We start from the raw sequence: 23,923 nt of genomic DNA on the forward strand, positions 1-23,923 counted from the left end.
CTGTGCATTGCATTGCCATGTAATGTGATGCAATGCTATCTTTCTAGCTCTCCCTTTTTACTTCCTTTTGGATAAACAGACATATTAGGCAAGCATTTTGGAGCTTTCACCTAAATAACTACAGGTGGTGAGATAAGCTGCACAATATAATTGACCTTTCAGTATATTGTTGCACACACACCATCTATTTAGCAAATGCCCTTGTTATCAACAGCAGCCTTTTAAACTCACCTGAGCTAACAGGTATGTGCGCTGGTTACTCTGCTGCGCTTAAAATTTCTTTTTTGGTTTGCTACAATGCCTTTTCTGAAACGTTGTCTCCTTCTGCTGGAACACTGACTTCTTTCATTTAATGCCTGCAGACTATAAAAGAGAACCCAACCCAAAAAGTTTGGTTGATTAGTCTGTGGCATTCTGTTAAACTGTTGCTTATGGCGGTCTCTGTGAGCTTCTCAGCGACATTCAGCCAGCCAGGTATCCTGCCTGCAGTAGATGGAATGTGGCAATGGAACGCTGGCTGCGCGTGTCATAATAGGCTCTGAGCCTTTATATACCTGTGCACAGCAGCAGCCACCTTCAGTCTGCTGCTGGACAGCCAGCAGCAGCAGCAGCAGGAGAGGTATGTAATCAGGAGCCCTCCTGCTAAGGGTAGACAGCTGCTCGTTCCACCCCACCCCCCGCCTTAATTGGTTCTCCTCCCTTCCAACGGTGTTGAGGCGGGTGGGAACAGCAGGGGGTGAAGGTGCTGTGTTTAAAGAGGTGGAGTTATGCAGATCTAAAACGCGTGGATTGCAGCAGCAGCAAGCCGAAAAGTGCAGGCATGTAAGGGATCTAGAGGTTGACAACATGTCTTCTTAACGGGAGTCCAGGAGCTCATCTCCACAAATGGACTTTTCAGGATCCTTGGGTGGCTCCGTAGTTTGAAACCAATTCTGGTTATCGCTTCTCGGCCTTTTGGCTAAGATCAAGTGCAGTGATCTAGCGGTTTCTGCCTTGGTCTTGGCTGGGAGGCGCTTGGGGTACCCGGCTCCTTGGCCTGGGGGGATCGCTACACTTATCGGTGGAGCTAAACCCCCCTGCTGCTATTAGGGAGTCGGATTAGTCCCTGGGCAACGAGAGGCGATCACCTTGTCACCACACATAGCTGTGGGGGGCAACTGTCGCCACACATAGCTGTGGTGGCAACATTTGGAGGATTAAAAGGAAAAAACGGAAGGAAAACGGATCGTTGAGATGGAGTTTTGGAAAAAGAAGAGATGCTTACGTTTTTTTGTGAAACGGGAGACGGAAGAAACTTTTTTGGAAGAAAAATGGATTCTGGAAATTTTGAGGAAATATGAAGTTTTGGAGAAGGATATCTACTGTATGCAAGAAATAAAGCAAGGTAAAGTTTGTGATGTGACTCTAGTTTCTGAGGAAAAGTGCATTCATTTTTTCAAAGGCTGGAGTGAAGAGGATTCTGGGAAAATTGGAGTAAGTGCATCATTCATGGGGAAACCGAAGAGTGTGATAATTTACATGGACAATCCGTTTGTGGAAATAGAGGAGATAATGGTTTTTTTGGAATCTAAATGTAAGATGGTAAAGTTTCAGAAATTATACAGGAACAAAGTTGGTATTTGGAACGGAAAGAGACGTTTTTTGGTGTGGACAACAGGAGAAGAAAATTTGCATAATGGGAGGATTATGGTAAACGGGAGTTCTGGGTATTGTTACATGGAAAGCAGCAAAGGAACTTTTGAAAAGAACTTTGGAGGACAAAAGGAAGATATTGGTGATAAAATGAAGAAGGAAGTTGATGCGATAATTATAGAGGAGAATAAGCAGGGAAAAGAAGTTGAAAGTTTAAAGGTGAAATTGAAGAAAAAGGTAACGGTACAGGAAAATTGTGGATCAAGGAAAGTATCTGGTGAAAAGAAAGAAGTAAAAGAGGAAAAGGGTAAAGTGTTGGAGAAGGTGGTGACTTTCAGAGATGATGAGGAAGAGTATGATTGGGAACAGATGCGGTTAGAGCATGAGGAGGAAGAAAAGAAGTTAAGGGGTTTTGTTGGGAGGAAAGTAAAAGAGAAAAAGGGGATATTTAGTTTGGGAAACCGGGTGAAGTAATGTCAGTTGTGATTTGTTTGGAAACTGTTGAAACTGCAAACGAATTGTTATGTTTAACTTTATATATATTAATTCAAATGAAAAAATATAAATATAATATCTAAACACGATGATGGAACTAAAATCTTGAGTTTGGTGATATATGATTTAAGATTATAAAACTTAATTTCTGAGTGTTTGGAAAAAAAAAAAAAAAAAAAAAAAAAAAAAAAATCTGTTCTTATCAGTTTAATATCTGATACGTCCCCTATCTGGGGACCATATATTAAATGGATTTTTAGAACAGGGAGATGGAAAAAGAGCTTGCTCTGTCCACTCCACGCATTGACCTGGTATTGCAGTATCTCCAGGACCGGTGCACCCCTTCTTTAATGCAGTTTCTAAAATCAGAAAGAATTGAATTCAATGTTTTTTGTTCATTTTGCTTGTTTGTCGGATTTTGGGATGGACTCTTTGGCTTTGCTTTTCTTCTCCTCATTGGATTTTTCATGTTCAAAGTTGCAGAAGCCAGATTACAAGCTCATTTTGGTTCAACTTCAGCAACTGTGCATTGCATTGCCATGTAATGTGATGCAATGCTATCTTTCTAGCTCTCCCTTTTTACTTCCTTTTGGATAAACAGACATATTAGGCAAGCATTTTGGAGCTTTCACCTAAATAACTACAGGTGGTGAGATAAGCTGCACAATATAATTGACCTTTCAGTATATTGTTGCACACACACCATCTATTTAGCAAATGCCCTTGTTATCAACAGCAGCCTTTTAAACTCACCTGAGCTAACAGGTATGTGCGCTGGTTACTCTGCTGCGCTTAAAATTTCTTTTTTGGTTTGCTACAATGCCTTTTCTGAAACGTTGTCTCCTTCTGCTGGAACACTGACTTCTTTCATTTAATGCCTGCAGACTATAAAAGAGAACCCAACCCAAAAAGTTTGGTTGATTAGTCTGTGGCATTCTGTTAAACTGTTGCTTATGGCGGTCTCTGTGAGCTTCTCAGCGACATTCAGCCAGCCAGGTATCCTGCCTGCAGTAGATGGAATGTGGCAATGGAACGCTGGCTGCGCGTGTCATAATAGGCTCTGAGCCTTTATATACCTGTGCACAGCAGCAGCCACCTTCAGTCTGCTGCTGGACAGCCAGCAGCAGCAGCAGCAGGAGAGGTATGTAATCAGGAGCCCTCCTGCTAAGGGTAGACAGCTGCTCGTTCCACCCCACCCCCCGCCTTAATTGGTTCTCCTCCCTTCCAACGGTGTTGAGGCGGGTGGGAACAGCAGGGGGTGAAGGTGCTGTGTTTAAAGAGGTGGAGTTATGCAGATCTAAAACGCGTGGATTGCAGCAGCAGCAAGCCGAAAAGTGCAGGCATGTAAGGGATCTAGAGGTTGACAACATGTCTTCTTAACGGGAGTCCAGGAGCTCATCTCCACAAATGGACTTTTCAGGATCCTTGGGTGGCTCCGTAGTTTGAAACCAATTCTGGTTATCGCTTCTCGGCCTTTTGGCTAAGATCAAGTGTAGTATCTGTTCTTATCAGTTTAATATCTGATACGTCCCCTATCTGGGGACCATATATTAAATGGATTTTTAGAACAGGGAGATGGAAAAAGAGCTTGCTCTGTCCACTCCACGCATTGACCTGGTATTGCAGTATCTCCAGGACCGGTGCACCCCTTCTTTAATGCAGTTTCTAAAATCAGAAAGAATTGAATTCAATGTTTTTTGTTCATTTTGCTTGTTTGTCGGATTTTGGGATGGACTCTTTGGCTTTGCTTTTCTTCTCCTCATTGGATTTTTCATGTTCAAAGTTGCAGAAGCCAGATTACAAGCTCATTTTGGTTCAACTTCAGCAACTGTGCATTGCATTGCCATGTAATGTGATGCAATGCTATCTTTCTAGCTCTCCCTTTTTACTTCCTTTTGGATAAACAGACATATTAGGCAAGCATTTTGGAGCTTTCACCTAAATAACTACAGGTGGTGAGATAAGCTGCACAATATAATTGACCTTTCAGTATATTGTTGCACACACACCATCTATTTAGCAAATGCCCTTGTTATCAACAGCAGCCTTTTAAACTCACCTGAGCTAACAGGTATGTGCGCTGGTTACTCTGCTGCGCTTAAAATTTCTTTTTTGGTTTGCTACAATGCCTTTTCTGAAACGTTGTCTCCTTCTGCTGGAACACTGACTTCTTTCATTTAATGCCTGCAGACTATAAAAGAGAACCCAACCCAAAAAGTTTGGTTGATTAGTCTGTGGCATTCTGTTAAACTGTTGCTTATGGCGGTCTCTGTGAGCTTCTCAGCGACATTCAGCCAGCCAGGTATCCTGCCTGCAGTAGATGGAATGTGGCAATGGAACGCTGGCTGCGCGTGTCATAATAGGCTCTGAGCCTTTATATACCTGTGCACAGCAGCAGCCACCTTCAGTCTGCTGCTGGACAGCCAGCAGCAGCAGCAGCAGGAGAGGTATGTAATCAGGAGCCCTCCTGCTAAGGGTAGACAGCTGCTCGTTCCACCCCACCCCCCGCCTTAATTGGTTCTCCTCCCTTCCAACGGTGTTGAGGCGGGTGGGAACAGCAGGGGGTGAAGGTGCTGTGTTTAAAGAGGTGGAGTTATGCAGATCTAAAACGCGTGGATTGCAGCAGCAGCAAGCCGAAAAGTGCAGGCATGTAAGGGATCTAGAGGTTGACAACATGTCTTCTTAACGGGAGTCCAGGAGCTCATCTCCACAAATGGACTTTTCAGGATCCTTGGGTGGCTCCGTAGTTTGAAACCAATTCTGGTTATCGCTTCTCGGCCTTTTGGCTAAGATCAAGTGTAGTATCTGTTCTTATCAGTTTAATATCTGATACGTCCCCTATCTGGGGACCATATATTAAATGGATTTTTAGAACAGGGAGATGGAAAAAGAGCTTGCTCTGTCCACTCCACGCATTGACCTGGTATTGCAGTATCTCCAGGACCGGTGCACCCCTTCTTTAATGCAGTTTCTAAAATCAGAAAGAATTGAATTCAATGTTTTTTGTTCATTTTGCTTGTTTGTCGGATTTTGGGATGGACTCTTTGGCTTTGCTTTTCTTCTCCTCATTGGATTTTTCATGTTCAAAGTTGCAGAAGCCAGATTACAAGCTCATTTTGGTTCAACTTCAGCAACTGTGCATTGCATTGCCATGTAATGTGATGCAATGCTATCTTTCTAGCTCTCCCTTTTTACTTCCTTTTGGATAAACAGACATATTAGGCAAGCATTTTGGAGCTTTCACCTAAATAACTACAGGTGGTGAGATAAGCTGCACAATATAATTGACCTTTCAGTATATTGTTGCACACACACCATCTATTTAGCAAATGCCCTTGTTATCAACAGCAGCCTTTTAAACTCACCTGAGCTAACAGGTATGTGCGCTGGTTACTCTGCTGCGCTTAAAATTTCTTTTTTGGTTTGCTACAATGCCTTTTCTGAAACGTTGTCTCCTTCTGCTGGAACACTGACTTCTTTCATTTAATGCCTGCAGACTATAAAAGAGAACCCAACCCAAAAAGTTTGGTTGATTAGTCTGTGGCATTCTGTTAAACTGTTGCTTATGGCGGTCTCTGTGAGCTTCTCAGCGACATTCAGCCAGCCAGGTATCCTGCCTGCAGTAGATGGAATGTGGCAATGGAACGCTGGCTGCGCGTGTCATAATAGGCTCTGAGCCTTTATATACCTGTGCACAGCAGCAGCCACCTTCAGTCTGCTGCTGGACAGCCAGCAGCAGCAGCAGCAGGAGAGGTATGTAATCAGGAGCCCTCCTGCTAAGGGTAGACAGCTGCTCGTTCCACCCCACCCCCCGCCTTAATTGGTTCTCCTCCCTTCCAACGGTGTTGAGGCGGGTGGGAACAGCAGGGGGTGAAGGTGCTGTGTTTAAAGAGGTGGAGTTATGCAGATCTAAAACGCGTGGATTGCAGCAGCAGCAAGCCGAAAAGTGCAGGCATGTAAGGGATCTAGAGGTTGACAACATGTCTTCTTAACGGGAGTCCAGGAGCTCATCTCCACAAATGGACTTTTCAGGATCCTTGGGTGGCTCCGTAGTTTGAAACCAATTCTGGTTATCGCTTCTCGGCCTTTTGGCTAAGATCAAGTGTAGTATCTGTTCTTATCAGTTTAATATCTGATACGTCCCCTATCTGGGGACCATATATTAAATGGATTTTTAGAACAGGGAGATGGAAAAAGAGCTTGCTCTGTCCACTCCACGCATTGACCTGGTATTGCAGTATCTCCAGGACCGGTGCACCCCTTCTTTAATGCAGTTTCTAAAATCAGAAAGAATTGAATTCAATGTTTTTTGTTCATTTTGCTTGTTTGTCGGATTTTGGGATGGACTCTTTGGCTTTGCTTTTCTTCTCCTCATTGGATTTTTCATGTTCAAAGTTGCAGAAGCCAGATTACAAGCTCATTTTGGTTCAACTTCAGCAACTGTGCATTGCATTGCCATGTAATGTGATGCAATGCTATCTTTCTAGCTCTCCCTTTTTACTTCCTTTTGGATAAACAGACATATTAGGCAAGCATTTTGGAGCTTTCACCTAAATAACTACAGGTGGTGAGATAAGCTGCACAATATAATTGACCTTTCAGTATATTGTTGCACACACACCATCTATTTAGCAAATGCCCTTGTTATCAACAGCAGCCTTTTAAACTCACCTGAGCTAACAGGTATGTGCGCTGGTTACTCTGCTGCGCCTAAAATTTCTTTTTTGGTTTGCTACAATGCCTTTTCTGAAACGTTGTCTCCTTCTGCTGGAACACTGACTTCTTTCATTTAATGCCTGCAGACTATAAAAGAGAACCCAACCCAAAAAGTTTGGTTGATTAGTCTGTGGCATTCTGTTAAACTGTTGCTTATGGCGGTCTCTGTGAGCTTCTCAGCGACATTCAGCCAGCCAGGTATCCTGCCTGCAGTAGATGGAATGTGGCAATGGAACGCTGGCTGCGCGTGTCATAATAGGCTCTGAGCCTTTATATACCTGTGCACAGCAGCAGCCACCTTCAGTCTGCTGCTGGACAGCCAGCAGCAGCAGCAGCAGGAGAGGTATGTAATCAGGAGCCCTCCTGCTAAGGGTAGACAGCTGCTCGTTCCACCCCACCCCCCGCCTTAATTGGTTCTCCTCCCTTCCAACGGTGTTGAGGCGGGTGGGAACAGCAGGGGGTGAAGGTGCTGTGTTTAAAGAGGTGGAGTTATGCAGATCTAAAACGCGTGGATTGCAGCAGCAGCAAGCCGAAAAGTGCAGGCATGTAAGGGATCTAGAGGTTGACAACATGTCTTCTTAACGGGAGTCCAGGAGCTCATCTCCACAAATGGACTTTTCAGGATCCTTGGGTGGCTCCGTAGTTTGAAACCAATTCTGGTTATCGCTTCTCGGCCTTTTGGCTAAGATCAAGTGTAGTATCTGTTCTTATCAGTTTAATATCTGATACGTCCCCTATCTGGGGACCATATATTAAATGGATTTTTAGAACAGGGAGATGGAAAAAGAGCTTGCTCTGTCCACTCCACGCATTGACCTGGTATTGCAGTATCTCCAGGACCGGTGCACCCCTTCTTTAATGCAGTTTCTAAAATCAGAAAGAATTGAATTCAATGTTTTTTGTTCATTTTGCTTGTTTGTCGGATTTTGGGATGGACTCTTTGGCTTTGCTTTTCTTCACCTCATTGGATTTTTCATGTTCAAAGTTGCAGAAGCCAGATTACAAGCTCATTTTGGTTCAACTTCAGCAACTGTGCATTGCATTGCCATGTAATGTGATGCAATGCTATCTTTCTAGCTCTCCCTTTTTACTTCCTTTTGGATAAACAGACATATTAGGCAAGCATTTTGGAGCTTTCACCTAAATAACTACAGGTGGTGAGATAAGCTGCACAATATAATTGACCTTTCAGTATATTGTTGCACACACACCATCTATTTAGCAAATGCCCTTGTTATCAACAGCAGCCTTTTAAACTCACCTGAGCTAACAGGTATGTGCGCTGGTTACTCTGCTGCGCTTAAAATTTCTTTTTTGGTTTGCTACAATGCCTTTTCTGAAACGTTGTCTCCTGCTGGAACACTGACTTCTTTCATTTAATGCCTGCAGACTATAAAAGAGAACCCAACCCAAAAAGTTTGGTTGATTAGTCTGTGGCATTCTGTTAAACTGTTGCTTATGGCGGTCTCTGTGAGCTTCTCAGCGACATTCAGCCAGCCAGGTATCCTGCCTGCAGTAGATGGAATGTGGCAATGGAACGCTGGCTGCGCGTGTCATAATAGGCTCTGAGCCTTTATATACCTGTGCACAGCAGCAGCCACCTTCAGTCTGCTGCTGGACAGCCAGCAGCAGCAGCAGCAGGAGAGGTATGTAATCAGGAGCCCTCCTGCTAAGGGTAGACAGCTGCTCGTTCCACCCCACCCCCCGCCTTAATTGGTTCTCCTCCCTTCCAACGGTGTTGAGGCGGGTGGGAACAGCAGGGGGTGAAGGTGCTGTGTTTAAAGAGGTGGAGTTATGCAGATCTAAAACGCGTGGATTGCAGCAGCAGCAAGCCGAAAAGTGCAGGCATGTAAGGGATCTAGAGGTTGACAACATGTCTTCTTAACGGGAGTCCAGGAGCTCATCTCCACAAATGGACTTTTCAGGATCCTTGGGTGGCTCCGTAGTTTGAAACCAATTCTGGTTATCGCTTCTCGGCCTTTTGGCTAAGATCAAGTGTAGTATCTGTTCTTATCAGTTTAATATCTGATACGTCCCCTATCTTGGGACCATATATTAAATGGATTTTTAGAACAGGGAGATGGAAAAAGAGCTTGCTCTGTCCACTCCACGCATTGACCTGGTATTGCAGTATCTCCAGGACCGGTGCACCCCTTCTTTAATGCAGTTTCTAAAATCAGAAAGAATTGAATTCAATGTTTTTTGTTCATTTTGCTTGTTTGTCGGATTTTGGGATGGACTCTTTGGCTTTGCTTTTCTTCTCCTCATTGGATTTTTCATGTTCAAAGTTGCAGAAGCCAGATTACAAGCTCATTTTGGTTCAACTTCAGCAACTGTGCATTGCATTGCCATGTAATGTGATGCAATGCTATCTTTCTAGCTCTCCCTTTTTACTTCCTTTTGGATAAACAGACATATTAGGCAAGCATTTTGGAGCTTTCACCTAAATAACTACAGGTGGTGAGATAAGCTGCACAATATAATTGACCTTTCAGTATATTGTTGCACACACACCATCTATTTAGCAAATGCCCTTGTTATCAACAGCAGCCTTTTAAACTCACCTGAGCTAACAGGTATGTGCGCTGGTTACTCTGCTGCGCTTAAAATTTCTTTTTTGGTTTGCTACAATGCCTTTTCTGAAACGTTGTCTCCTTCTGCTGGAACACTGACTTCTTTCATTTAATGCCTGCAGACTATAAAAGAGAACCCAACCCAAAAAGTTTGGTTGATTAGTCTGTGGCATTCTGTTAAACTGTTGCTTATGGCGGTCTCTGTGAGCTTCTCAGCGACATTCAGCCAGCCAGGTATCCTGCCTGCAGTAGATGGAATGTGGCAATGGAACGCTGGCTGCGCGTGTCATAATAGGCTCTGAGCCTTTATATACCTGTGCACAGCAGCAGCCACCTTCAGTCTGCTGCTGGACAGCCAGCAGCAGCAGCAGCAGGAGAGGTATGTAATCAGGAGCCCTCCTGCTAAGGGTAGACAGCTGCTCGTTCCACCCCACCCCCCGCCTTAATTGGTTCTCCTCCCTTCCAACGGTGTTGAGGCGGGTGGGAACAGCAGGGGGTGAAGGTGCTGTGTTTAAAGAGGTGGAGTTATGCAGATCTAAAACGCGTGGATTGCAGCAGCAGCAAGCCGAAAAGTGCAGGCATGTAAGGGATCTAGAGGTTGACAACATGTCTTCTTAACGGGAGTCCAGGAGCTCATCTCCACAAATGGACTTTTCAGGATCCTTGGGTGGCTCCGTAGTTTGAAACCAATTCTGGTTATCGCTTCTCGGCCTTTTGGCTAAGATCAAGTGTAGTATCTGTTCTTATCAGTTTAATATCTGATACGTCCCCTATCTGGGGACCATATATTAAATGGATTTTTAGAACAGGGAGATGGAAAAAGAGCTTGCTCTGTCCACTCCACGCATTGACCTGGTATTGCAGTATCTCCAGGACCGGTGCACCCCTTCTTTAATGCAGTTTCTAAAATCAGAAAGAATTGAATTCAATGTTTTTTGTTCATTTTGCTTGTTTGTCGGATTTTGGGATGGACTCTTTGGCTTTGCTTTTCTTCTCCTCATTGGATTTTTCATGTTCAAAGTTGCAGAAGCCAGATTACAAGCTCATTTTGGTTCAACTTCAGCAACTGTGCATTGCATTGCCATGTAATGTGATGCAATGCTATCTTTCTAGCTCTCCCTTTTTACTTCCTTTTGGATAAACAGACATATTAGGCAAGCATTTTGGAGCTTTCACCTAAATAACTACAGGTGGTGAGATAAGCTGCACAATATAATTGACCTTTCAGTATATTGTTGCACACACACCATCTATTTAGCAAATGCCCTTGTTATCAACAGCAGCCTTTTAAACTCACCTGAGCTAACAGGTATGTGCGCTGGTTACTCTGCTGCGCTTAAAATTTCTTTTTTGGTTTGCTACAATGCCTTTTCTGAAACGTTGTCTCCTTCTGCTGGAACACTGACTTCTTTCATTTAATGCCTGCAGACTATAAAAGAGAACCCAACCCAAAAAGTTTGGTTGATTAGTCTGTGGCATTCTGTTAAACTGTTGCTTATGGCGGTCTCTGTGAGCTTCTCAGCGACATTCAGCCAGCCAGGTATCCTGCCTGCAGTAGATGGAATGTGGCAATGGAACGCTGGCTGCGCGTGTCATAATAGGCTCTGAGCCTTTATATACCTGTGCACAGCAGCAGCCACCTTCAGTCTGCTGCTGGACAGCCAGCAGCAGCAGCAGGAGAGGTATGTAATCAGGAGCCCTCCTGCTAAGGGTAGACAGCTGCTCGTTCCACCCCACCCCCCGCCTTAATTGGTTCTCCTCCCTTCCAACGGTGTTGAGGCGGGTGGGAACAGCAGGGGGTGAAGGTGCTGTGTTTAAAGAGGTGGAGTTATGCAGATCTAAAACGCGTGGATTGCAGCAGCAGCAAGCCGAAAAGTGCAGGCATGTAAGGGATCTAGAGGTTGACAACATGTCTTCTTAACGGGAGTCCAGGAGCTCATCTCCACAAATGGACTTTTCAGGATCCTTGGGTGGCTCCGTAGTTTGAAACCAATTCTGGTTATCGCTTCTCGGCCTTTTGGCTAAGATCAAGTGTAGTATCTGTTCTTATCAGTTTAATATCTGATACGTCCCCTATCTGGGGACCATATATTAAATGGATTTTTAGAACAGGGAGATGGAAAAAGAGCTTGCTCTGTCCACTCCACGCATTGACCTGGTATTGCAGTATCTCCAGGACCGGTGCACCCCTTCTTTAATGCAGTTTCTAAAATCAGAAAGAATTGAATTCAATGTTTTTTGTTCATTTTGCTTGTTTGTCGGATTTTGGGATGGACTCTTTGGCTTTGCTTTTCTTCTCCTCATTGGATTTTTCATGTTCAAAGTTGCAGAAGCCAGATTACAAGCTCATTTTGGTTCAACTTCAGCAACTGTGCATTGCATTGCCATGTAATGTGATGCAATGCTATCTTTCTAGCTCTCCCTTTTTACTTCCTTTTGGATAAACAGACATATTAGGCAAGCATTTTGGAGCTTTCACCTAAATAACTACAGGTGGTGAGATAAGCTGCACAATATAATTGACCTTTCAGTATATTGTTGCACACACACCATCTATTTAGCAAATGCCCTTGTTATCAACAGCAGCCTTTTAAACTCACCTGAGCTAACAGGTATGTGCGCTGGTTACTCTGCTGCGCTTAAAATTTCTTTTTTGGTTTGCTACAATGCCTTTTCTGAAACGTTGTCTCCTTCTGCTGGAACACTGACTTCTTTCATTTAATGCCTGCAGACTATAAAAGAGAACCCAACCCAAAAAGTTTGGTTGATTAGTCTGTGGCATTCTGTTAAACTGTTGCTTATGGCGGTCTCTGTGAGCTTCTCAGCGACATTCAGCCAGCCAGGTATCCTGCCTGCAGTAGATGGAATGTGGCAATGGAACGCTGGCTGCGCGTGTCATAATAGGCTCTGAGCCTTTATATACCTGTGCACAGCAGCAGCCACCTTCAGTCTGCTGCTGGACAGCCAGCAGCAGCAGCAGCAGGAGAGGTATGTAATCAGGAGCCCTCCTGCTAAGGGTAGACAGCTGCTCGTTCCACCCCACCCCCCGCCTTAATTGGTTCTCCTCCCTTCCAACGGTGTTGAGGCGGGTGGGAACAGCAGGGGGTGAAGGTGCTGTGTTTAAAGAGGTGGAGTTATGCAGATCTAAAACGCGTGGATTGCAGCAGCAGCAAGCCGAAAAGTGCAGGCATGTAAGGGATCTAGAGGTTGACAACATGTCTTCTTAACGGGAGTCCAGGAGCTCATCTCCACAAATGGACTTTTCAGGATCCTTGGGTGGCTCCGTAGTTTGAAACCAATTCTGGTTATCGCTTCTCGGCCTTTTGGCTAAGATCAAGTGTAGTATCTGTTCTTATCAGTTTAATATCTGATACGTCCCCTATCTGGGGACCATATATTAAATGGATTTTTAGAACAGGGAGATGGAAAAAGAGCTTGCTCTGTCCACTCCACGCATTGACCTGGTATTGCAGTATCTCCAGGACCGGTGCACCCCTTCTTTAATGCAGTTTCTAAAATCAGAAAGAATTGAATTCAATGTTTTTTGTTCATTTTGCTTGTTTGTCGGATTTTGGGATGGACTCTTTGGCTTTGCTTTTCTTCTCCTCATTGGATTTTTCATGTTCAAAGTTGCAGAAGCCAGATTACAAGCTCATTTTGGTTCAACTTCAGCAACTGTGCATTGCATTGCCATGTAATGTGATGCAATGCTATCTTTCTAGCTCTCCCTTTTTACTTCCTTTTGGATAAACAGACATATTAGGCAAGCATTTTGGAGCTTTCACCTAAATAACTACAGGTGGTGAGATAAGCTGCACAATATAATTGACCTTTCAGTATATTGTTGCACACACACCATCTATTTAGCAAATGCCCTTGTTATCAACAGCAGCCTTTTAAACTCACCTGAGCTAACAGGTATGTGCGCTGGTTACTCTGCTGCGCTTAAAATTTCTATTTTGGTTTGCTACAATGCCTTTTCTGAAACGTTGTCTCCTTCTGCTGGAACACTGACTTCTTTCATTTAATGCCTGCAGACTATAAAAGAGAACCCAACCCAAAAAGTTTGGTTGATTAGTCTGTGGCATTCTGTTAAACTGTTGCTTATGGCGGTCTCTGTGAGCTTCTCAGCGACATTCAGCCAGCCAGGTATCCTGCCTGCAGTAGATGGAATGTGGCAATGGAACGCTGGCTGCGCGTGTCATAATAGGCTCTGAGCCTTTATATACCTGTGCACAGCAGCAGCCACCTTCAGTCTGCTGCTGGACAGCCAGCAGCAGCAGCAGCAGGAGAGGTATGTAATCAGGAGCCCTCCTGCTAAGGGTAGACAGCTGCTCGTTCCACCCCACCCCCCGCCTTAATTGGTTCTCCTCCCTTCCAACGGTGTTGAGGCGGGTGGGAACAGCAGGGGGTGAAGGTGCTGTGTTTAAAGAGGTGGAGTTATGCAGATCTAAAACGCGTGGATTGCAGCAGCAGCAAGCCGAAAAGTGCAGGCATGTAAGGGATCTAGAGGTTGACAACATGTCTTCTTAACGGGAGTCCAGGAGCTCATCTCCACAAATGGACTTTTCAGGATCCTTGGGTGGCTCCGTAGTTTGAAACCAATTCTGGTTATCGCTTCTCGGCCTTTTGGCTAAGATCAAGTGTAGTATCTGTTCTTATCAGTTTAATATCTGATACGTCCCCTATCTGGGGACCATATATTAAATGGATTTTTAGAACAGGGAGATGGAAAAAGAGCTTGCTCTGTCCACTCCACGCATTGACCTGGTATTGCAGTATCTCCAGGACCGGTGCACCCCTTCTTTAATGCAGTTTCTAAAATCAGAAAGAATTGAATTCAATATTTTTTGTTCATTTTGCTTGTTTGTCGGATTTTGGGATGGACTCTTTGGCTTTGCTTTTCTTCTCCTCATTGGATTTTTCATGTTCAAAGTTGCAGAAGCCAGATTACAAGCTCATTTTGGTTCAACTTCAGCAACTGTGCATTGCATTGCCATGTAATGTGATGCAATGCTATCTTTCTAGCTCTCCCTTTTTACTTCCTTTTGGATAAACAGACATATTAGGCAAGCATTTTGGAGCTTTCACCTAAATAACTACAGGTGGTGAGATAAGCTGCACAATATAATTGACCTTTCAGTATATTGTTGCACACACACCATCTATTTAGCAAATGCCCTTGTTATCAACAGCAGCCTTTTAAACTCACCTGAGCTAACAGGTATGTGCGCTGGTTACTCTGCTGCGCTTAAAATTTCTTTTTTGGTTTGCTACAATGCCTTTTCTGAAACGTTGTCTCCTTCTGCTGGAACACTGACTTCTTTCATTTAATGCCTGCAGACTATAAAAGAGAACCCAACCCAAAAAGTTTGGTTGATTAGTCTGTGGCATTCTGTTAAACTGTTGCTTATGGCGGTCTCTGTGAGCTTCTCAGCGACATTCAGCCAGCCAGGTATCCTGCCTGCAGTAGATGGAATGTGGCAATGGAACGCTGGCTGCGCGTGTCATAATAGGCTCTGAGCCTTTATATACCTGTGCACAGCAGCAGCCACCTTCAGTCTGCTGCTGGACAGCCAGCAGCAGCAGCAGCAGGAGAGGTATGTAATCAGGAGCCCTCCTGCTAAGGGTAGACAGCTGCTCGTTCCACCCCACCCCCCGCCTTAATTGGTTCTCCTCCCTTCCAACGGTGTTGAGGCGGGTGGGAACAGCAGGGGGTGAAGGTGCTGTGTTTAAAGAGGTGGAGTTATGCAGATCTAAAACGCGTGGATTGCAGCAGCAGCAAGCCGAAAAGTGCAGGCATGTAAGGGATCTAGAGGTTGACAACATGTCTTCTTAACGGGAGTCCAGGAGCTCATCTCCACAAATGGACTTTTCAGGATCCTTGGGTGGCTCCGTAGTTTGAAACCAATTCTGGTTATCGCTTCTCGGCCTTTTGGCTAAGATCAAGTGTAGTATCTGTTCTTATCAGTTTAATATCTGATACGTCCCCTATCTGGGGACCATATATTAAATGGATTTTTAGAACAGGGAGATGGAAAAAGAGCTTGCTCTGTCCACTCCACGCATTGACCTGGTATTGCAGTATCTCCAGGACCGGTGCACCCCTTCTTTAATGCAGTTTCTAAAATCAGAAAGAATTGAATTCAATATTTTTTGTTCATTTTGCTTGTTTGTCGGATTTTGGGATGGACTCTTTGGCTTTGCTTTTCTTCTCCTCATTGGATTTTTCATGTTCAAAGTTGCAGAAGCCAGATTACAAGCTCATTTTGGTTCAACTTCAGCAACTGTGCATTGCATTGCCATGTAATGTGATGCAATGCTATCTTTCTAGCTCTCCCTTTTTACTTCCTTTTGGATAAACAGACATATTAGGCAAGCATTTTGGAGCTTTCACCTAAATAACTACAGGTGGTGAGATAAGCTGCACAATATAATTGACCTTTCAGTATATTGTTGCACACACACCATCTATTTAGCAAATGCCCTTGTTATCAACAGCAGCCTTTTAAACTCACCTGAGCTAACAGGTATGTGCGCTGGTTACTCTGCTGCGCTTAAAATTTCTTTTTTGGTTTGCTACAATGCCTTTTCTGAAACGTTGTCTCCTTCTGCTGGAACACTGACTTCTTTCATTTAATGCCTGCAGACTATAAAAGAGAACCCAACCCAAAAAGTTTGGTTGATTAGTCTGTGGCATTCTGTTAAACTGTTGCTTATGGCGGTCTCTGTGAGCTTCTCAGCGACATTCAGCCAGCCAGGTATCCTGCCTGCAGTAGATGGAATGTGGCAATGGAACGCTGGCTGCGCGTGTCATAATAGGCTCTGAGCCTTTATATACCTGTGCACAGCAGCAGCCACCTTCAGTCTGCTGCTGGACAGCCAGCAGCAGCAGCAGCAGGAGAGGTATGTAATCAGGAGCCCTCCTGCTAAGGGTAGACAGCTGCTCGTTCCACCCCACCCCCCGCCTTAATTGGTTCTCCTCCCTTCCAACGGTGTTGAGGCGGGTGGGAACAGCAGGGGGTGAAGGTGCTGTGTTTAAAGAGGTGGAGTTATGCAGATCTAAAACGCGTGGATTGCAGCAGCAGCAAGCCGAAAAGTGCAGGCATGTAAGGGATCTAGAGGTTGACAACATGTCTTCTTAACGGGAGTCCAGGAGCTCATCTCCACAAATGGACTTTTCAGGATCCTTGGGTGGCTCCGTAGTTTGAAACCAATTCTGGTTATCGCTTCTCGGCCTTTTGGCTAAGATCAAGTGTAGTATCTGTTCTTATCAGTTTAATATCTGATACGTCCCCTATCTGGGGACCATATATTAAATGGATTTTTAGAACAGGGAGATGGAAAAAGAGCTTGCTCTGTCCATTCCACGCATTGACCTGGTATTGCAGTAGCTCCAGGACCGGTGCACCCCTTCTTTAATGCAGTTTCTAAAATCAGAAAGAATTGAATTCAATGTTTTTTGTTCATTTTGCTTGTTTGTCGGATTTTGGGATGGACTCTTTGGCTTTGCTTTTCTTCTCCTCATTGGATTTTTCATGTTCAAAGTTGCAGAAGCCAGATTACAAGCTCATTTTGGTTCAACTTCAGCAACTGTGCATTGCATTGCCATGTAATGTGATGCAATGCTATCTTTCTAGCTCTCCCTTTTTACTTCCTTTTGGATAAACAGACATATTAGGCAAGCATTTTGGAGCTTTCACCTAAATAACTACAGGTGGTGAGATAAGCTGCACAATATAATTGACCTTTCAGTATATTGTTGCACACACACCATCTATTTAGCAAATGCCCTTGTTATCAACAGCAGCCTTTTAAACTCACCTGAGCTAACAGGTATGTGCGCTGGTTACTCTGCTGCGCTTAAAATTTCTTTTTTGGTTTGCTACAATGCCTTTTCTGAAACGTTGTCTCCTTCTGCTGGAACACTGACTTCTTTCATTTAATGCCTGCAGACTATAAAAGAGAACCCAACCCAAAAAGTTTGGTTGATTAGTCTGTGGCATTCTGTTAAACTGTTGCTTATGGCGGTCTCTGTGAGCTTCTCAGCGACATTCAGCCAGCCAGGTATCCTGCCTGCAGTAGATGGAATGTGGCAATGGAACGCTGGCTGCGCGTGTCATAATAGGCTCTGAGCCTTTATATACCTGTGCACAGCAGCAGCCACCTTCAGTCTGCTGCTGGACAGCCAGCAGCAGCAGCAGCAGGAGAGGTATGTAATCAGGAGCCCTCCTGCTAAGGGTAGACAGCTGCTCGTTCCACCCCACCCCCCGCCTTAATTGGTTCTCCTCCCTTCCAACGGTGTTGAGGCGGGTGGGAACAGCAGGGGGTGAAGGTGCTGTGTTTAAAGAGGTGGAGTTATGCAGATCTAAAACGCGTGGATTGCAGCAGCAGCAAGCCGAAAAGTGCAGGCATGTAAGGGATCTAGAGGTTGACAACATGTCTTCTTAACGGGAGTCCAGGAGCTCATCTCCACAAATGGACTTTTCAGGATCCTTGGGTGGCTCCGTAGTTTGAAACCAATTCTGGTTATCGCTTCTCGGCCTTTTGGCTAAGATCAAGTGTAGTATCTGTTCTTATCAGTTTAATATCTGATACGTCCCCTATCTGGGGACCATATATTAAATGGATTTTTAGAACAGGGAGATGGAAAAAGAGCTTGCTCTGTCCACTCCACGCATTGACCTGGTATTGCAGTATCTCCAGGACCGGTGCACCCCTTCTTTAATGCAGTTTCTAAAATCAGAAAGAATTGAATTCAATGTTTTTTGTTCATTTTGCTTGTTTGTCGGATTTTGGGATGGACTCTTTGGCTTTGCTTTTCTTCTCCTCATTGGATTTTTCATGTTCAAAGTTGCAGAAGCCAGATTACAAGCTCATTTTGGTTCAACTTCAGCAACTGTGCATTGCATTGCCATGTAATGTGATGCAATGCTATCTTTCTAGCTCTCCCTTTTTACTTCCTTTTGGATAAACAGACATATTAGGCAAGCATTTTGGAGCTTTCACCTAAATAACTACAGGTGGTGAGATAAGCTGCACAATATAATTGACCTTTCAGTATATTGTTGCACACACACCATCTATTTAGCAAATGCCCTTGTTATCAACAGCAGCCTTTTAAACTCACCTGAGCTAACAGGTATGTGCGCTGGTTACTCTGCTGCGCTTAAAATTTCTTTTTTGGTTTGCTACAATGCCTTTTCTGAAACGTTGTCTCCTTCTGCTGGAACACTGACTTCTTTCATTTAATGCCTGCAGACTATAAAAGAGAACCCAACCCAAAAAGTTTGGTTGATTAGTCTGTGGCATTCTGTTAAACTGTTGCTTATGGCGGTCTCTGTGAGCTTCTCAGCGACATTCAGCCAGCCAGGTATCCTGCCTGCAGTAGATGGAATGTGGCAATGGAACGCTGGCTGCGCGTGTCATAATAGGCTCTGAGCCTTTATATACCTGTGCACAGCAGCAGCCACCTTCAGTCTGCTGCTGGACAGCCAGCAGCAGCAGCAGCAGGAGAGGTATGTAATCAGGAGCCCTCCTGCTAAGGGTAGACAGCTGCTCGTTCCACCCCACCCCCCGCCTTAATTGGTTCTCCTCCCTTCCAACAGTGTTGAGGCAGGTGGGAATAGCAGGGGGTGAAGGTGCTGTGTTTAAAGAGGTGGAGTTATGCAGATCTAAAACGCGTGGATTGCAGCAGCAGCAAGCCGAAAAGTGCAGGCATGTAAGGGATCTAGAGGTTGACAACATGTCTTCTTAACGGGAGTCCAGGAGCTCATCTCCACAAATGGACTTTTCAGGATCCTTGGGTGGCTCCGTAGTTTGAAACCAATTCTGGTTATCGCTTCTCGGCCTTTTGGCTAAGATCAAGTGTAGTATCTGTTCTTATCAGTTTAATATCTGATACGTCCCCTATCTGGGGACCATATATTAAATGGATTTTTAGAACAGGGAGATGGAAAAAGAGCTTGCTCTGTCCACTCCACGCATTGACCTGGTATTGCAGTATCTCCAGGACCGGTGCACCCCTTCTTTAATGCAGTTTCTAAAATCAGAAAGAATTGAATTCAATGTTTTTTGTTCATTTTGCTTGTTTGTCGGATTTTGGGATGGACTCTTTGGCTTTGCTTTTCTTCTCCTCATTGGATTTTTCATGTTCAAAGTTGCAGAAGCCAGATTACAAGCTCATTTTGGTTCAACTTCAGCAACTGTGCATTGCATTGCCATGTAATGTGATGCAATGCTATCTTTCTAGCTCTCCCTTTTTACTTCCTTTTGGATAAACAGACATATTAGGCAAGCATTTTGGAGCTTTCACCTAAATAACTACAGGTGGTGAGATAAGCTGCACAATATAATTGACCTTTCAGTATATTGTTGCACACACACCATCTATTTAGCAAATGCCCTTGTTATCAACAGCAGCCTTTTAAACTCACCTGAGCTAACAGGTATGTGCGCTGGTTACTCTGCTGCGCTTAAAATTTCTTTTTTGGTTTGCTACAATGCCTTTTCTGAAACGTTGTCTCCTTCTGCTGGAACACTGACTTCTTTCATTTAATGCCTGCAGACTATAAAAGAGAACCCAACCCAAAAAGTTTGGTTGATTAGTCTGTGGCATTCTGTTAAACTGTTGCTTATGGCGGTCTCTGTGAGCTTCTCAGCGACATTCAGCCAGCCAGGTATCCTGCCTGCAGTAGATGGAATGTGGCAATGGAACGCTGGCTGCGCGTGTCATAATAGGCTCTGAGCCTTTATATACCTGTGCACAGCAGCAGCCACCTTCAGTCTGCTGCTGGACAGCCAGCAGCAGCAGCAGCAGGAGAGGTATGTAATCAGGAGCCCTCCTGCTAAGGGTAGACAGCTGCTCGTTCCACCCCACCCCCCGCCTTAATTGGTTCTCCTCCCTTCCAACGGTGTTGAGGCGGGTGGGAACAGCAGGGGGTGAAGGTGCTGTGTTTAAAGAGGTGGAGTTATGCAGATCTAAAACGCGTGGATTGCAGCAGCAGCAAGCCGAAAAGTGCAGGCATGTAAGGGATCTAGAGGTTGACAACATGTCTTCTTAACGGGAGTCCAGGAGCTCATCTCCACAAATGGACTTTTCAGGATCCTTGGGTGGCTCCGTAGTTTGAAACCAATTCTGGTTATCGCTTCTCGGCCTTTTGGCTACGACCAAGTGTTGTTGCTGGAAGACTCCAAAGCCTATCGCATCCTCGGCCTTGAGGCATCGGCAGTTCTACTGTCTTAAGCCTCCTGCTGCTATAGGGGGTGTGCGTGCTGAAGAGAACCAAGAAGGCGATCGACTTATCTGAATATGGCGATGGCGACATCGGCTACTCTCCGTTCTGCTGGAGCTGGCGACTTGAAGATCAAGAACTCTTTCAAGATTGAAGTTGAAGAGCGAGCCCGTGACAAGTTCTCCCTGTCTTTCTTCGTGAGGAAGGTCCTGCTTGAGATCCTGCAGGTGAAAAGGGAGAACATTCTGGCACTTCAAGATGCTCCTGGACGCTTTGTGCTTACCCTGACCTCTGAAGTGGCATCTCAGAATTTTTACCATCAGATCAAGCTGAGACTTCAGGAGGAAGATCTTAAAGGACTGTGTTTTGTGACCCTCTGCCTGGCAGAAGAGAAGTCTGTGGTGGTTCATATGAGCAATCCGCATGTCTCTGAAAAGGATGTGGCTGCGTTTCTGCATAACTATTGCTCTGAGGTCCACTTTTCTCACAAAATCATGAACTCTGAGAGGTTGTGGACCGGAAAATACAAGTTCATCGTGAAGCTGAGAGAAGGTTTGGGAATTGGTGGACTCATTCATCCGCCTCAGAGCTTCCTGATTGGCAGAGAGAGAGGAAGACTCTTCTATCCAGGGATGCCTATCTTCTGCAGAAAATGTATGGACTTTGGGCATTCCTTTGAGAGCTGCAAGGAGGAGAACGCTCTTTGCAAGAAGTGCTATCAAAAAGGACATGTCACTCTGAACTGCCCAAATCAGATGATCTGTAATATCTGCCGTATCCCTGGGCACTCTTTTCGGGATTGTCCGTTGAGAAAAAAGACCTTCAGCTATGCAGATGCAGCTCGGGGGGGAGCCCCTCCGAAGCGGTCCAGTCCTGAAGAACAAACAGACAAATCCAAGGACCCTCCCGGGAACCCTTCTGGGGATCCGCCCAAGGACACTGCTGGGGACCCGCCTGGGGATAGCATTGTTCTCAAGGATTGGTCGGAGAGTCCAGATGGTCATGTGGTGGAGGAGAATCCAGCTGAGTCTGAAGTGGAGATGGGAGAGGAGTCTTCTAAGGAGGCTGGTGGTGAGGAGGAGGAGGAGGAGATTAACATTGACGTGGAGGTTTTGAGGAAAAGGAAAAAGGAGAAGTCGAGTTTGTTTAAGGGAGAGAGCGCCAGCAAAAGACCTGCTGGGCGTTTGAAAATAGTCCTCCCTAATTACTCACCTAAACCGATCATCTCAGTTCCTAAACCTGTAAACCCATCTGATCCGGTGAACATCGAGGAATTCTCAGACACGGACGTTTCTGCGGGTCCCTCTACCCCGGTCGGATTCATGTCAGATACGGACTCAAGCTCTGTTTAAATGATTTATGGCTACACTCAAAATTGCCTCACTAAATGTGAGGAGTTTAAAGGGCTCTGTCAAGAGAGCTGCTTTATTTTCTTACCTGATGACTTTAGATGCTGATATTTTTTTACTTCAAGAATGCGGCATTGACCATGACCCTAACTATAACAAACTAAGGGAAGATTGGGCGAACGGACCTTCCATCTGGTCCGGTGAAAATGGATCGCGTGCTACTGGTGTTGGCGTCCTGTTTAAAAACAAAGACTTTAAGGTTACCTCGTTCACTGAAGTTGAACCTGGACGTGCACTAGTTGTTAATGTGAGTTACTGTGGATCCGAGTTCAAGCTGATTAATGTTTATGCATCTCCGATTAAAGAGGAAAGATCCAGTTTATTAGATATCATCAAACTCTTTATACCTGGTCCTACACCAACTGTGGTTGGCGGTGACTTCAATTGTATCCGGTCTGATGAAAATAGGACATCAGGTACTAGAAGGAAAGACAAAACTGAGATGCAGTTAAAAAATCTAATCGACGATACTTGCCTGAATGATGTCTGGAGAGTAAAGAATACCTCTGAACCAGGATACACTTGGGAGAACAATCTTCTAAAATCAAGAATTGACTTTGTTCTGACATCACAGAGTTTTAAAGTGAATAAAGTGGATCTAACAGGTAACATCTTTTCTGACCACAAAACGTTAATTACTCACTTGGAATTGCCCAGTCTAGAGAAAGGGCGAGGTGTCTGGAAGTTGAACACTCTGCTGCTGGAAGATGAAAGTATAAAAGAGGAATTTTTGAAATTTTATAAAAAACTACAGGGGAAAAAACATTATTACAAAAGAATTCTAGAATGGTGGGAGTATGTGAAGTCTCAAATTAGACATTTTTTTCTCTTAGCTGGCAAAAGGAAGGCCAGACAGAATCAGAAATGGTTTAAAGACCTGAATACAAAACTGCAAACAGGTTACAAACTCAGAAATGCAGGGATAGATATGGAGGATGTTATTTTACAAGTCAAAGAAGACATTAAAAAAGCAATTGAACAGAAAGGCAAAGAAATAATTTTCAACGCCAAGGTAGAACATATGGAAAAAAATGAAACATGTTCCAGGTTCTTTTTCAAAAAATCTTTAGAACGCAAAGAATTAATTAAAGAACTTGATGGTGAAACAACTAAAGATGGACTGTTGGACAAAGCGCAAACTTTTTATCAAAATCTTTTTAGCGAAAAGAAAATTGACGCTGATTTTTTACCTGATGCTCTTAATTCATTGCAGAATCACCTTGAAAAGCAAGATCAAGAGTTGTTGATTGAAGATATCTGTGAAGAAGAACTGCTAAGTGCAATCAAAAGCTTTTCTAGAGGAAAAACACCGGGTACTGACGGACTACAAATTGAATTTTATCTTACTTTTTGGGAGATTTTAAAAGACGACCTGTTTGAGATTTTTAAAGCTGTCTTTTTATGTGACAAATTGCCTGAATCTTGGAGAAGTGGTGTGGTCACCCTGCTTTTTAAAAAAGGAGATAAGACTAATCTAGAGAACTGGAGACCAATCACGTTACTCAACGTAGATTATAAAATTATGGCAAAAATCATGGTGAACAGAATGAAGAAGGTGATAGAGAAGGTCGTGCATCCTGATCAGGTATGTGGTGTGCCTGGTCGTACAATTGCAGAAAACTTGAATATTATACGGGACGCAATTTGGTATCAGCAAGAGAGGAAGCAAAAGCTAGCTCTTCTGTCCCTTGATTTCCAGAAAGCGTACGACAGAGTCTCTCATAAGTACCTGTATTCTGTGTTAAAGAAAATGAAATTCCCGGATGTTTTTATTAAGCACATTGCACTTTTATATGATGGAAGTTTTAGCAGGATTTTAATTAATGGTTTTTTATCTTCAGAAGTTTTTCTAAAGTCGGGCGTC

At 44.3% G+C, this 23,923-nt stretch overlaps 13 non-coding genes and 1 pseudogene across 13 annotated transcripts; all 14 read left to right on the plus strand.

Annotated features, from left to right (window-relative positions):
* The first annotated feature begins 2,268 nt into the window (after window positions 1-2,268).
* LOC141244017 (U2 spliceosomal RNA) lies at window positions 2,269-2,472 on the plus strand (annotated as a pseudogene).
* A 1,115-nt stretch (window positions 2,473-3,587) lies between these two features.
* LOC141243924 (U2 spliceosomal RNA) lies at window positions 3,588-3,778 on the plus strand. The gene has a single exon (XR_012307937.1). It is a non-coding gene; the product is annotated as a U2 spliceosomal RNA (small nuclear RNA).
* Window positions 3,779-4,893: 1,115 nt separating this feature from the next.
* On the plus strand, window positions 4,894-5,084 carry LOC141243926 (U2 spliceosomal RNA). Its single transcript, XR_012307939.1, has one exon. It is a non-coding gene; the product is annotated as a U2 spliceosomal RNA (small nuclear RNA).
* Window positions 5,085-6,199: 1,115 nt separating this feature from the next.
* Window positions 6,200-6,390, plus strand: LOC141243927 (U2 spliceosomal RNA). The gene has a single exon (XR_012307940.1). It is a non-coding gene; the product is annotated as a U2 spliceosomal RNA (small nuclear RNA).
* A 1,115-nt stretch (window positions 6,391-7,505) lies between these two features.
* Window positions 7,506-7,696, plus strand: LOC141243928 (U2 spliceosomal RNA). Its single transcript, XR_012307941.1, has one exon. It is a non-coding gene; the product is annotated as a U2 spliceosomal RNA (small nuclear RNA).
* Window positions 7,697-8,808: 1,112 nt separating this feature from the next.
* LOC141243992 (U2 spliceosomal RNA) lies at window positions 8,809-8,999 on the plus strand. Its single transcript, XR_012308001.1, has one exon. It is a non-coding gene; the product is annotated as a U2 spliceosomal RNA (small nuclear RNA).
* A 1,115-nt stretch (window positions 9,000-10,114) lies between these two features.
* On the plus strand, window positions 10,115-10,305 carry LOC141243929 (U2 spliceosomal RNA). The gene has a single exon (XR_012307942.1). It is a non-coding gene; the product is annotated as a U2 spliceosomal RNA (small nuclear RNA).
* A 1,112-nt stretch (window positions 10,306-11,417) lies between these two features.
* On the plus strand, window positions 11,418-11,608 carry LOC141243930 (U2 spliceosomal RNA). Its single transcript, XR_012307943.1, has one exon. It is a non-coding gene; the product is annotated as a U2 spliceosomal RNA (small nuclear RNA).
* A 1,115-nt stretch (window positions 11,609-12,723) lies between these two features.
* Window positions 12,724-12,914, plus strand: LOC141243931 (U2 spliceosomal RNA). The gene has a single exon (XR_012307944.1). It is a non-coding gene; the product is annotated as a U2 spliceosomal RNA (small nuclear RNA).
* Window positions 12,915-14,029: 1,115 nt separating this feature from the next.
* LOC141243932 (U2 spliceosomal RNA) lies at window positions 14,030-14,220 on the plus strand. The gene has a single exon (XR_012307945.1). It is a non-coding gene; the product is annotated as a U2 spliceosomal RNA (small nuclear RNA).
* Window positions 14,221-15,335: 1,115 nt separating this feature from the next.
* On the plus strand, window positions 15,336-15,526 carry LOC141243933 (U2 spliceosomal RNA). The gene has a single exon (XR_012307946.1). It is a non-coding gene; the product is annotated as a U2 spliceosomal RNA (small nuclear RNA).
* Window positions 15,527-16,641: 1,115 nt separating this feature from the next.
* Window positions 16,642-16,832, plus strand: LOC141243968 (U2 spliceosomal RNA). Its single transcript, XR_012307978.1, has one exon. It is a non-coding gene; the product is annotated as a U2 spliceosomal RNA (small nuclear RNA).
* Window positions 16,833-17,947: 1,115 nt separating this feature from the next.
* LOC141243935 (U2 spliceosomal RNA) lies at window positions 17,948-18,138 on the plus strand. The gene has a single exon (XR_012307947.1). It is a non-coding gene; the product is annotated as a U2 spliceosomal RNA (small nuclear RNA).
* Window positions 18,139-19,253: 1,115 nt separating this feature from the next.
* On the plus strand, window positions 19,254-19,444 carry LOC141243936 (U2 spliceosomal RNA). Its single transcript, XR_012307948.1, has one exon. It is a non-coding gene; the product is annotated as a U2 spliceosomal RNA (small nuclear RNA).
* The last annotated feature ends 4,479 nt before the right edge of the window (window positions 19,445-23,923 follow it).

Source organism: Phyllobates terribilis, unplaced genomic scaffold (genome assembly GCF_046119375.1).
Source record: "Phyllobates terribilis strain yellow unplaced genomic scaffold, ASM4611937v1 Scaffold_1274__1_contigs__length_337103, whole genome shotgun sequence".
NCBI classification, from domain to species: Eukaryota; Metazoa; Chordata; class Amphibia; order Anura; family Dendrobatidae; genus Phyllobates; species Phyllobates terribilis.